Genomic DNA, 13,099 nt, shown 5'->3' on the forward strand with positions numbered 1-13,099 from the left:
CCCCATTGAATGGGCTGCCTTTTCACCTCTTTGACAAAGTCCTCTGAAGCATTAAAGTGTGTAAGTTTGAGGAAGTCCCATTTATCCCTTTTTTCTTTTGTTGTTGGTTTTGTTGGTGTAGAGTTTAAGAAACCACCAGCTACCACAAGGTCTTGAAGATGTTTCCCTACATTTTCTTCTAGGAGTTTTACATTTAGGACTTTGATCTATTTTGAGTTAATTTTTGTATAAGGTGGAGATAGGGGCCCACTTTCTTTCTTTTGGATTTGGATATTGAATTCTCACAGCACCATTTATTGAATAGACAGTTATTCCCCATCTGAGTGAGCTTGACAGCTTTGTCAAAAATCATAGATATGTCTGTTTCTGAATTGTCAAGTCAGTTCCATTGGTCTATATGTCTATCTTTATGCCAGTACCATGCTGTTTTTACCACTGTACCTAGGTAATCTGATTTAAAGTCAGGAAGTGAGAGTCCTCCAACTTTGTCCTTCCTTCTCAAGATGTTTCTGACTATTCAGGACTCTTTATCCTTCCAAATAAATTTGATAATTGGGGTTTCCATTTCTTTAAAAAAAATTTTTTTTTAAATGTTGGGATTTTTATTAGGATTGCCTTGAATGTGTACATCAATTTGGGTAGAATTGACACCTTAACGATATTTAGTCTTCCACTCCATGAAAACGGAATGTTCTTTCATTTGTTTAGACCTTCAATTTCTTTTAGCAAAGCATTGTAATTTTCTGAGTACAATTCCTTTATGTCCTTGGTTAAGTTTATTACTAAATATTTGATTATTTTAGTTATTGTAAACAGAATTTTTTTCCCCTGACTTCTCAGATTTCTCCTTGCTAGTGTATAGAAACACTACTGATTTTTGCTTATTAATCTTATATCCTGATACTGCTGAATTTGTTTATTAGCTCTAGTAGCTTTGTTGCAGATTTTTTGGGCCTAGGTTATAGGATCATATCATCTGTGAATAGCAAAAGTTTCACTTCTTCCTTTCCAATTTGGATGCCTTTTATTTCTCTTTCTGGCCTGATTGCTCCAGTTAGAACATTTAGCGTATATATTGAACAACAGTGGTGACAGTGGACAATCTTGTCTTGTTCCTGGTCTTGATGGAAAAGATTTCAGTCCTTCCCCGCTGAGTACAATGTTAGCTGTGGGTTTTTCATATTTGCTCTTTATCATCTTGAGATCATTTCCTTCAATTCCTATCTTTTGGAGTATATTTATCAAGAATGGATACTTTATTCTATCACATGTCTTTTCTTCATCAATTGAGATGATCATATGATTTTTCTTCTTTGATTTATTAATGTGGTATATTAAACTGATTGATTTTCTTGTGTTGAACCACCCTTGCATGCCTGGTATAAAACCCACTTTATCATGTTGAATTCTTTTAATGTGTTGTGGGTCGGATCAGCAAATATTTTGTTGAGGATTTTTACATCTACACTCATTATGGAAATGGGTCTGCAATTTTCTTTTTCCATAATATCTTTATCTGGCTTTGATGTTAGGGTGATATTGGCTTCATAGAATGAGTTTGGTGCATTCTTTCCTGTACAATTTTTTGGAAGAATTTGTGTAAGATTGGTATTAAATTTTCTTTGAATGCTTCATTGATTTCACTTGTAAAGCCATCTGCTCCTGGGCTTTTCATTTTGGAGAGTTGTCTGATTACTGTTTCAATCTCTTTAGTTGTTATTGGTTTGTTGGGGTCTTCTATTTCTTCTAGGGTCAGTTGTTCATATGTTCCTAGGAATTTTCCCATTTCATCTACTTTGCTTACTTTGTTGGTGTACAGTTGTTCATACTACCTTCTTATGATTTTTTTTATTTCTGTGGGTCAATAGTAATGTCTCCATTTTTCATTTCAGATTTTATTTATTTACATCTCTCTTTTTTTTTGTCTAGCTAAAAGTCTGTCAATTTTGTTAATCTTCTCAAAGAACCAACTTTGGTTTTGTTAATCCTCTCTGTTTTTTTTTTTTTGTGTGTGTGTGTGTGTTTTTTTTGTTCTGAATTTCATTTATTTCTGTTCTGATATTTTAAAATTTCATTCTTTCTGCTTGCTTTGAGAATAGTTTGCTGTTCTTTTTTTTAGTTCCTCCAGTTGTGTAGTTAGGTCTTTGATTTTAGCACTTTCTAAAACATGGAGAGTTACAAATTTCCCTCTCAGCATTGCCTTCACTGTGTCCTATAGGTTCTGATATATTGTATACATACTTTAATTAATCTCAGGGTATTTACTGATTATAGCAATTTATTCTTTGACCTACTGATTATTTAACTGTGTGTTGTTTAATATCCATATATTTGTGAGTTTTCCCTTTTTCTTCCTATTGTTGATTTCCAACTTGATTCCATTACGATCAGAGAAAGTGCTTTGTATAATTTTGATCTTTTTAAATGTATCGATATTTGTTTTGTGACTCAACATATGGCCTATCCAGAGCAAGATCGAAGAGTACTTAGAAGAATACATATCCTGATGTTTTGGAGTACATTGTTCTGTATATGTCTATCTGGTTTAGTTCATTTATATTATTCAAGCTCTGTTTTTTTCACTGATCCTCTGTCTAGATGTTCTATCCAATGATGGAAGTGATATATTTAAGTTTCCACCTATTATTGTAGAAACATCTATTTCTCCTTTCAGTTTTGCTGGTTTGCCTTATGTGATTTGGGGTATCCTGGTTAGGTGCTTATATATTTATGATTGTTATTTCTTCCTGGTGAATTGCCACTTTTAATAATATATAATGTCCTTCCTGTATCTAATAACAACTTTATTTTTAAAGTGTATTTCATCTAAGTATAGCTGCTACAGGGTTTTTGTTTGTTTGCTTTTTGTTTTTGTTACTGCATACATGGAATATCTTTATCCAGTCTTTCACTTTCAGTCTATTGGTATCCTTGGGTCTAAGGTGAGTCTCTTGTAGACAGCATATAGATAGCTCATGTTCTCTTATTCATTCTGCCAGGCTGCATCTTTTAATTGGAGAGCTTAATCCATTAACATTCAATGTTATTACTGTAAAAGCCACTCTTATTTCACTCATTTTGACCTTGGCGTTTTATCTGTCATAAGTTGTTTTCACCATTCGTTTTTTTCACTTTTAGTTACTTTTACTGATATAACCTTCATTTCTAGACTCTCTTAAAGCCTTTCTCTCTTGTCTTGTCTTTTCAGGCTACAGCACTCCCTGTAGTATTTCCTGTAAAGTCAGTCTCTTGGTTTCAAACTCTTTCAGTTTCTGTTTATCTGTGAATATTCTAAATTTGCCCTCATTTTTGTAAGACAGTCTTGCCAGATATAAGATTCTTAGATGGCAGTTTTTCTCTTTCAGTATCTTAAATATATCATACCTCCGCCTTCTTGCCTCCATGGTTTCTGATAAGAAATTAGTGCTTAATCTTATTGGGCATTCCTTATGTGAGGAATTGCTTTTCTCTTGTTGCTTTCAGGATTCTCTATTTTAGGCATTTGACATTCTGTTTAGTCTGTGTCTTAGAATAAGTCTATTTGGATGGGAATACACTGTGCTTCTTGGACATGGATATCTATATCCTTAATAGGATTCAGAAATTTTCTACCATTATTTCCTCAAATATTCTTTCCACCTCTTTGCCCATCTCATCTACTTCTGGGACACCCATGACAAGCAATTTAATTCACTGAGACCCTGTTCATTTTTCCCCACCACTCTTTTTCTGTTCTTTTCTTTTTTTACTTTCTGAGGCTCTATCTTCAAGCTCACTGTCCTTTCTTCCTTTTTATTTTTGTATTTTATTTTTTAAAAGATTTATTTTATTTATTTCCCTCCCCTTCCCCAGCCCCCGCCCCAGTTGTCCGCTCTCCGAGTCCATTTGCTGTGCGCTCTTCTTTTTGTCTGCTTCTGTTGTTGTCAGCAGCACGAAAATCTGTGTTTTGTTTTTGTTGTTGTGTCATCTTGCTGCGTCAGCTCTCCGTGTATGTGGTGCCATTCCTGGGCAGGCTGCACTTTCCCTCGAGCTGGGCTGCTCTCCCAAAGGGGCGCACCCCCTGCGCGTGGGGCTCCCCTACGGGGTGGGGGACACCCCTGCATGGCATGGCACTCCCCTCACGCATCAGCACTGCGCACGGGCCAGCTCCACACGGGTCAAGGAGGCCCGGGGTCTGAATCGCAGACCTCCCATGTGGTAGACGGACGCCCCATCCACTGGGCCAAGTAAGCTTCCCCTTTCTTCCTTTTTAAATCTGCTATGCTATGCATCCAGTGTATTTTAAATTTCATTTATTTTTCCTTTCATTCCCATAAATCTGCTATTTTTCTATGTATACTTTCAATTTCTTCTTTGTGTTCACCCAGTGTCCTCTTAATATCCTTAATCTCTTTAGCCATCTCATTGAATTTATTAAGGATATTTGATTTAACATCTATGATTAGTTGTCCCAACTCCTTTATGTCATCTGGAGCTTCGTTTTTTTCTTTGACTGGGCCATATCTTCCTATTTCTTTGTATGGATTGTAATTTTTTTGTTGGTGTCTTGGTATCTGATTAACTAGGTATATTTTATTCTGGTCTCAGTTTCTCTCTTTAGTCTAGGGCTCTCTATTTGCTTTGCTTTTGCTATAGTCCCTCTTTGATATTTGGTTCAACTTAATTTGGAAGTTTATAGTGGCTTGTGTTTAGCCAATCTGATTTTTTCAGCTCTTTTTCATCTATTTCATGCCCTTTTTCCCTTGCTGGCTGAGAGTTGGAGCCAAGGATGCAGTTGGCACTGTAAGCCATGGAGGCTGAAGCTGCCCATGTTGCCCCATGACCAGTGAAGCTTCTCCCACCTTTCTCCCTGCCAGGGGCAATGATTGCTGTGTGCAATAATCCAAGTCATCCAGGTCAAAACCATCTATAGTTGCCCAGAGAGGCTGAAGAGGTTCCATACTCCTTCCCCCCCTGCCTGAGGAAGGGACAGAGCCACACATTTGGGCAGCAAAGTAACTTAGTGGGTCAAAACTGACCACAGTTGCCCAGGTAGACTGATGAAACACTGGCCCCTCTCCTCCCCTGCCAGGGGCAGAGATTGTGCCACAGATGTGTAATAATCTTGTATGTGTAGGCCAAAATCAACTGCAGTTGCCCAGAGAGGCTGAAGGAGAACTACGCACCCTCCTCCCTGTTGGGTGCAGGGATGGAACCACAGATGTGTCCAGCAGTCTAATCCATGCATGGCGAAAGTGGTTGTAGTTGCTTGGAGAAGCTGAGGAAACACTGTCCCTCTTCCTGTCCTGTCAAGTATAGGGATGGAACCACAGGAGTGCCCAACACTCTAGTCTGTGTGGTCTGAAAGTGGCTACAGTGCCCATCTGTCTCATTGGGAGTGGGGATATAGCCACAGGTTCACCTGATAATCTAGTCTGTGTGGGCCTAAAGCACCTGCAGTTGCCAGGAGAGGTTGAGGAAACACTGCCCTCCCCCCTATCCTGTTGGGGTTGGGGATGGAGCCACAGGTGCCCAACAATCTAGCCTGTGCATGCCTGAAGTGACTACAGTTGCCCTGAGAGGCTGGTGCAGTTCCCCCCAAGCTTCTGGAGGTAGGGCTGGGGTCTAGGCTAGGGCAGAAATCTGACCTATGTGGAAAAAAGCCAGTCCCTGCCATCATTGTGATTTTCAATCAGCCCTGCTTTCCCTCATGCTGGAGACAGAGTTAAAATGGAGGAACCAGCCTCTTCTGACAAGGACAGTTTCAAACTTTAGCTGTTTTAGGATTAGACTTTTGCAAGCCAAATTTACTAATCAGTTGCTGAAGTCAGTGTCTGACAGTCTCATTTTTGGAAAATGGAGCTTCCAACTCCAGCCAGGGAATAGCTCCCGAGGCAGCATGTACTGCCAGTGATGGGCTTCTCCCTCTGTGGCATGGAGTGCTTTACTCATGAATTTTCATTGTAGATGGGCAGTCTCTTCCTTCTGTTCTTCCAAGAACATTGCAGGATGCTCTTCTGGTCTCCTGTACCACCCAAATAAGTGATTTAGTTAGTTCTAGGTGATTACTACATGCCCTGTAGCATGAGCTGATTTTTGGCCCTCCTTACTCTGCTGCTATTTTGTCTCAAATCTTGTTTTTGAGATTATTAAATGTGTTTTTGCTTTAGCCACTATTTTTAATGAGATTTCTGTATTTGACATTTAGTGAGGACAAATGAGGAGAGATCAACATTAAAGGAAGAGTTGGGGAGGTGTGCTTCCTTAGGTTTGTGTCAATTTACTTTCTCCTGGTGTCTCAGAAATTAGAGGAGAGAATGAAATGCATTTCTGCACACTGAACTGTGATTATTCAAACTTCAGTTATCTCTTGGAGTTGATTTTCCCTTCCTGAAAAATTCTTTACTTACATGGATTTTCAGTACTCTCTTCCCCATTGGAGTTCTTTTGACGTTGTCTTCTAAGCTGAGTGAATCCGGGAAACCATCAGACCTGAGAAGGTGACGATAACTGAACTCAACTGAAACTCCCATTGTGCTGACCTTCTCAAGATACTCCTAAAAGACCTGATCTTGATGTTTCTTATTCAATTATCATTTAAGAAATAGGACCCAATCTCTGCACAACCTTTGTTTTAAGTCACAAATTCTAATCACACGTTTTTTAAAATAACATTATGAGACTCAGAATTGTCAACAACATTTTGTGTGCTTTTTGGCCAAGTACATGATCAAATATTATAAATGTCCCATGACTAATTGAAAATAATTTGTATTTTATTATTTTTGGGTATACCTATTTTTAATAGATAAAACATTTTGTGTGGTTCAAATTTTCTAGGGCCTTATTTTCTCCTACTTTATCCATTTTTATTGAGATATAATTTTCATACACAGTTCATCATTTTAAAGTGTCTAGTTCAGCAATTTTTGGTATATTCACAGAGTTGTGGAACCATTATCACTATCTAATTCCAGAACATTTCATCAACCATAAAATAAATCTTGTATGTGTTAAGTCACTCCCCAATATCCTCTTGCCTCCTCAGCCCTTGGCAACCACTAATATACTTTTTTTGTCCCTGTGAATTTTCCTATTCTGGACATGGCATATAAATGGAATCATACCATATGTGGCCTTTTGTGCCGACTTCTTTCACTTAAGATGGACATTTGGATTGTTTCCACTTTTTGACTGTTATAAATAATACTAATTATTTGACTAATATGAGTAACACTACTATGAACATTCTTGTACAGATTTTTTTTGGTGAACATATGTTTTCCATTCTTTTGGGAATATATCTGGGAGTGGAATTTCTGAGTTACATGGTAACCCTATGTGTAAGTTTTTGGAGAACAGTCAAATTGTTTTCCAGAATAACTGCATCATTTAACATTCCCAATACACGAGAATTCCAATTCTTCCACATTCTCACCAAATTTATATTCCAGTTTTAAAAATTATAGCCATTCTAGTGAGGTGATGTAGTATCTCATGGTGGTTTGATTTACATTTCCTTAATGACTAATTGAGCATCTTTTCATTTGATTATTGGCTCATTGTATATCTTTGGAGAAATCCTTTCCCCATCTTTAAAATTAGGTTGTTTGTGCTTTTATTTAAGTGTAAGAATTTAAAAATATATATATATATCTGGACACTAGAACCTTATCAGGTATGATTTAAAGATATTTTCTTCCATTCTATGGATTGTCTTTTCACTTTCCTGGTAGTGTCCTTTCATACACAAAGTTTTAATTTGGACAAAGTCCTACGTATCCTATTTTCTTTCGGTTGCTATGTTTTTGGTGTCATATCTAAGAAACTATTGCCTACTCGATGACCACCAACATTTATTCCTATGTTTTCTTCTAAGAATTTTACAGTTTTAACTTTTACATTTAAGTCTTTGATTCATCTAATTTCATTTTGTGTATAGTGTGAGATAAGGGTCCAGATTAATTATTTTTTATGGTGCTAACAATTTGTCCCAGCACCATTTGTTAACAGACTATTCTTTCCTCATTGAATAGTCTTGGCATCCTTATCAAAAGTTGATTGACAATAGATGTATGGATTTATTTCCATACTCCTTCTTCTATCCTACTGATACCTATTCATTTTTAAGAAAGACATGTTAAAATGTTAAAATCTTCTACTTCTACTGTGATTGTGTGTTGATCATTTTTCCTTATACTGCTTTCAAAAATAAGTAAATAAATTTGTTATACACACTAATAAAGGAATTCAGAGGGGGAAAAGTTCACTAGTCAAAGGGCACACTCTTTGGAAGAGGAACACTTGAATATATGAGTTTGCAGTAATGGAATGGCAGGAGCACTGGGTTGCATGCATACAAGATCACTTTTCATGCCAAGAGGACAAGGAACTGGAGGCAACACAACACAGTGGCTGGAGTCCCAGCTGCAAGTTTGAGTACAGGCTGCAGGTGCTTGGGGAGCACTGTGCTGCCCAGCACAGAAGTAGGTGCCTGCATCATCAGGCTTGGAGGCTGAGATGGTCAGGAAGCTGTCCTTTCTTGTCCCACCAAACTGAGCAGCCATTTTCCCATTTCTAGTCAATTCACCAGTCTTATATAAGGCTATTAAGAGGACAGGACCTTGCCCAGGGTCCTTCTTATACCATAGAAAGGTATTAAATATGCTTGAGGAATTGCAGTTCATGGTGAAGTTCTCTCCTTCCTGGATGGACATAGACTGAGGACTCTGATTCAGCTGTTGGCCACTCACCCCTGTTTAAAAAGACAAATAAGGTATTAAAGATTGTATTTAGATCACCTGTCTCAGAGCTGTGACAGGTACTGAGTCTGTATCCCTAGCCCTGCCTCTGAACTTTTTTTATTTCCTCCATTCTTCTCTGGCTATTTTGTCTCCTTTTCTCTTTTTTTCCAGCTTGGAAAAATCCTCACCCCATTCCCTCACAGAATTCCCACCCCTTTAGAATCCTTTCTGGAAGAACCAGGAACCCCCAAGACTCACATGCCAGCTGCATCCATAGGATTATTAATAAACCTTCAAAGAACATCCCCATCACAAGCCCTTCAGCAAAGACTTATTTCATAAATGGGGTTTTGCTTCAGGCAACCCTTCTGAGCTATAGTAACAGTAGAAGCACCATCATGATGTTAAGATAACCGTTGTGTGTATCAGTCATTCTAATCTCTTACTGGGTGTTTCTCCCTGGGTTTTGAGCTAACCTCAAGGGATTCTATGAATGGAGACACTGCCCCCCAATGGCTAGATACTGGATTGCTGTCCTTTCATACCACTTAGATTTCTTTTAATAATCCTCCTATTTCTCCCATTCACTTGCTGAACATACTTATTGAGTATCCACTGTATGCTAGGATGCATCATAGAAACATGAACAAAACAGAAAGGAAAATCAGTGAAGGCTAGACTTGTGGGTAAGCATGGTGAATTGAAAATCTATTTTTCCCAATGCTTTCTGATAATCAACTGAAATGAGAGTTAAAACATTTTGTTTGTTTATTTTTAAAGTTATGAACTCCAAATGGCAGAGGAGAAGTGGAATGACAGCCATGTGGGATATTTGGGGAAATGTGAATGGATGGATAAGTGGTAACAGACTTAGCTGACTGAAGAAAGTTGAATCCTAAGTACCTAAGGGGAATGGAGGGTAATGCCAATAAAAAGCTCTGAAAGTCTCAAAAATTAGGACACCCGGTATCTCAGAAGATCAAAGTGAGTGGTGGAAGTTGGGGACTTTAAACAAGATTTATAAAGTGTAAAGTAGAATTGTATAAAGTACAATTTACTCTCAGATCTCCAATCCTGATCTGGAAAAGTCAGGCATACACTCCCTCCTAACTTCTTTAATAGAAAAAAAATGCTTAGTTTTTGAAGATATTTAATAAAGAGGCTCAAGCTCCTGGGATACAAGGTTCAGTTGAAAGTGAGGTGAGATAAATACATAAGAACAGAAGAATCAGAGCTATTCTTCTGTTAAGATCCCGGCAGTATATTCCAATATGCATGAATGTGCATCCAAGGATTCCTACACATTTGGGGGAAAAAATCCTTTAATATGAAAGGCAGAGACAAAAACAAAAGAAAAGGACCTTGATGGAGACATTGCAGGGAGAAGAATGTTAACATTACTTATTAACTGTGAACATTCTGGCCTTTTTTTCTTAAAGAAGTAAATGAAACTTTAAATAACAGTAAAACCTCATTTTCACAGAATGGAATTTTAGAGGAGAAGTTCATTTTTTATTTGATATAGTAGCTTGAAGTTTCAAATGTCTAAAATCTGGGCAAAGTACCTGGGGAATGCCTCATAACTTTGGTCCTGATTTAGTAAATCACTTGCCACTTTGTATTGTCCAAGGTTTCTGTTTTATATCCCATTGTGCTCCTCAGACTTAACGAGAGCTGAGAAATCTATTGCTGTTTCCCTGAGTGTCCTTCTCTCCTTGTTTCATTGCTAATATTTTATGGTCTAGGGTCTATCTGAGATTTACTTCTTTTTGTGTATTTACCTTGCTTATCTCCTCTATTTCTACTCTGTTGTGGCATGTTCCTTCATTTGAATTGCTGTTTCCCACCAAGGAATAATATAGATAACCTCAAGCATCTTATTTTCCTTCTTTTTCATAACTCTGCAATATTTTATTGGGAGAATACATTGTTTTAAATTTTAAAAAGCAGTATAAAAAATCTTCATTCAGGTGACTCAGATAATGACAAATTTGCATTAATCCAATGATGGCAGGGAGCTACAGATGGTCGCCTATTCCTAAAGGTTGAGAAGCATACTGTTATCCTGAGGTCTGTTGCCTCCTGGTAGCCTTCAGAGCTGCTGTTGTAATCTCAGAAATGATAAGCTGTTGTTCCAGTTTCCATGAGACCTGCTGTCTCAGTCTGGAAAGTACTGTGATAATTTCCCAAGCATCCTCATTTCCTTGAGAATTCTGGCAACACATCTCCATCCCACAAAGGGAAATACATGAAGGGTGACATTAAGATTAAGTCCTGGGATGAACTTGGCATCCATTTCTGGATCATTAATTTAAAGCTTTATTTGTATATTATTTAGAAAAAAACCTGTGAATTTTAAAGCTAGAACATGAGATTTCACATATACAAGGGACTATGTCCCCCACTTCCCAGGCTTCCAAGAACACTGTCTCACTCTTCTTGACTGTTAGCAGTAATTTGTAGGGAAAATTTAAAAAACACAGAGGTTACTAAGAGAGCTCATATATATCTTTTGTTTGTGACCTATATTAGCCTAAGGAATATGGATTATTTCTATTTAAATTTGTCATAGAAGAAAAATACTTTCCAGGAATCCCAATAAAATGAAAAAAAATTGGGACGGGGTGCACCTCTTTTGACTAGAAAAAACTAACACAGCTCCAGGCCTTTTCACATCATCCTAGGGGATAAGTTTGGGGACCAAAGAAGGTCTAGCTGGGAAGGGTCAGGAGCAGAATGGCTGAGCAAACCCAGGTCCCGTTCTTTTCTGATGCCTTTAGTAGAGGTGAGTACAAAGTGAGACTTGCCCCCAGGCTCCAAGTCCTTGAGAAAATTTATTCTCTGGACCCACTGACAGGAAGTAGATGGAGCTGAGGACTAACCTTATGAGAGGAGCCTCTATGTTTCTGGAGTGGCTGTGGCCACCAATGTGCTGCCCATGTTCTTAAAAGTGTTCCTTTGAAGGCCTCCTATTTTTCTTCTGTACTCGGGGTGGTTCTTGTCCTCACAAGGTGGAAACCTGGAAGAACCAGGTCCCCTTGGTCCTAGAGCATGCTCTTGAAGTTGGGTGATTGTTTTGTTTGTATCTGGCAGACAGATTTCAGTCTAGATCTTGATTATAATGTGATATTACTGGTGGTGACTCTGACCAATGGTCAGCCTGGCACAAGTTTATTATATTTTCAAAAGTTCTCCTTGAAGGAACAGGCAGGGGACCTTGAGACCATGTTTGCTTGTCAGAAAAGTGCTAGAAGTTAAACTATCTGAAAGGCTTGGCGGCAAGAAGAGTAAAGGTTTTGAGTCTTTGATATCACTCAAACACAAGTTCATCCACTTCCAAACCAGGTGTCAGGTGGCCTTGACCATGTGATTTAAATTCTCTGAACTCAGTTTCATCTGAAAAATGAATAATGTCTGTTTCCCACAGTGGTCAATAATATATGCAAAAAACAGTATATACTATGACCACATATTGACATAGTATAAATAGCAAATGTATTGTAAATATCAAATGGTGAAACTCTTCCAGGATGTTTTATATACATTAATTCATTAGATCCTCAAACTATCCATTGAGATAAGTGCTATTCTTGTTTTTCTGATAAATAGATTTTGAGAGGTTAAGTAACTTTCTCAAAGTCACACAGCTAAGAAGTAGCAGAGACATGGTACTCTTAAGTGTTACATTTCTTTCCTTTTCCCTGTTGAAGGAGCTGTATTTGGGAGTTCTTTCATCTTATTAGTTTTCAACACTTTTTCCCACAAAGGGCACTTACAGTAATGGAGTAGCTGGGTTAGTAGAAGTATGCTATGGTCTTCCTAACATGAAGGGACCTTGTCTCTTCCTGTTATCTGATGGTGATCTGTTACATCCTTGCTATGTTCTCTGCGTTCAGGATGATGTAAGGAAAAGAGCCTAAAGATTGTCACTTTCCCTATGACCCATGTCAAATAACAGCTGAGCCTCAGTGTTGTCATCAGTAAAGCAAAGATATCTGCTATCCTATTTTCTTTTAGTGTTTTAAAAGAAAATGGATATGATTCTCTAAATATTAGGTATTGTATATTTATTGCAATGATTAGTAAGTAAAGGACATCTGAAGCAGGCTAGTAAGATAGAGAATCAATGGATGGATCTGGAACCTGGCAAGAAGTCCATGTGGACATCAATAACCCCAAGGTGGCTACTGGAAGACCTGCCCCAAGATTCTGCCACTCAGAAGAAGACTTCCTCTGGAAGCCAGGAGAAGCCCCAGATATTCCCCAAGTACTTTATCATTGGGCCCTCCTGGGAGACTGATGGGAGAAATAAGCAACCAAAATGGTAAACAGGTGGAACTCCTCCCCTGCCATTAACAAAGGTGTGGGATAGTTAA

The sequence above is a fragment of the Dasypus novemcinctus genome, chromosome 3 (assembly GCF_030445035.2).
Source record: "Dasypus novemcinctus isolate mDasNov1 chromosome 3, mDasNov1.1.hap2, whole genome shotgun sequence".
Lineage (NCBI taxonomy): Eukaryota > Metazoa > Chordata > Mammalia > Cingulata > Dasypodidae > Dasypus > Dasypus novemcinctus.